General features: G+C 58.0%; 1 protein-coding gene across 1 annotated transcript in view; it reads right to left on the minus strand.

The window, feature by feature from the left end:
* LOC104914119 (heterogeneous nuclear ribonucleoprotein U-like protein 1) overlaps nucleotides 1-807 on the minus strand; it is a 48,433-nt gene that overhangs the window by 47,254 nt on the left and 372 nt on the right. The window lies entirely within an intron of this gene.

An 807-nucleotide genomic window follows, 5' to 3' on the forward strand; every position in this document is an offset into this window, starting at 1 on the left:
CCCGCATCGCACCGCACCGCCGCCCCTCGCCCCGACTTTCCGGCCCTGCCGGCGCACCGCAGCGAGCCGAGGCCGCTCCCGGCCCCGATACCTGCGCCTTCCTCCTCGCGAGTCGGCTCCGAATCGCCGGGAGTTCCCCTCTCACCCCCACCCCGGCTCGCACACGCACATTCAGCCCCTTTCCAAGTCAGGTAATAGAGTCGAAGTCCCAGAGGAGCTTCACATCTGCTTAAAATATTGTCCAATGAAATGAAATTCTACAACGTAGCCGTGGGTTTCCTACAGCCACCGCACGCCGCTCCCCCCCGGGTACATCGCGGTGCGGTGCGGGCACGGAGCGATCGGTACCGACCCGGAGCGACCCGCAGCCCCGCGTCCGTGTTCCAGCAGTTCTGCAAATAAATACTCCTGGGATAGTGAAACCTTAGCTGCGGGCTACTGTTTGGAACCGTGATCCCTCAAAAATCCTCCGCTGAAACCCCATAAACCGTTGGGCCTTGTATTGTATTAAACACCTGATGTTAATCAGAGCTTCCGAGCGGCCCCGTCCCGCAGTGCCCGCCCGAGGCCGGAGCTCCCCGGCGCCCAGAGAGGAGGGCAGGGGGGCAGCGGGCACGCATGGAGCCCGGCCGGCTTCGGGAGAAAAGAACTTCTTAAACGGCAAAAAATAATAATAATAATAATAACGACGATAATATTCCACTGTATTCAACCTCGCTAGCACAGAGCTCTGAAAATTGCTCCTTAAAACAACGCAACTCGAGCCGATAAGCGACAAGGATTCGGCTTTTCTTTTCTTTCTCTTTT

This window comes from Meleagris gallopavo, chromosome 23, assembly GCF_000146605.3.
Source record: "Meleagris gallopavo isolate NT-WF06-2002-E0010 breed Aviagen turkey brand Nicholas breeding stock chromosome 23, Turkey_5.1, whole genome shotgun sequence".
In the NCBI taxonomy this organism is placed as follows: domain Eukaryota; kingdom Metazoa; phylum Chordata; class Aves; order Galliformes; family Phasianidae; genus Meleagris; species Meleagris gallopavo.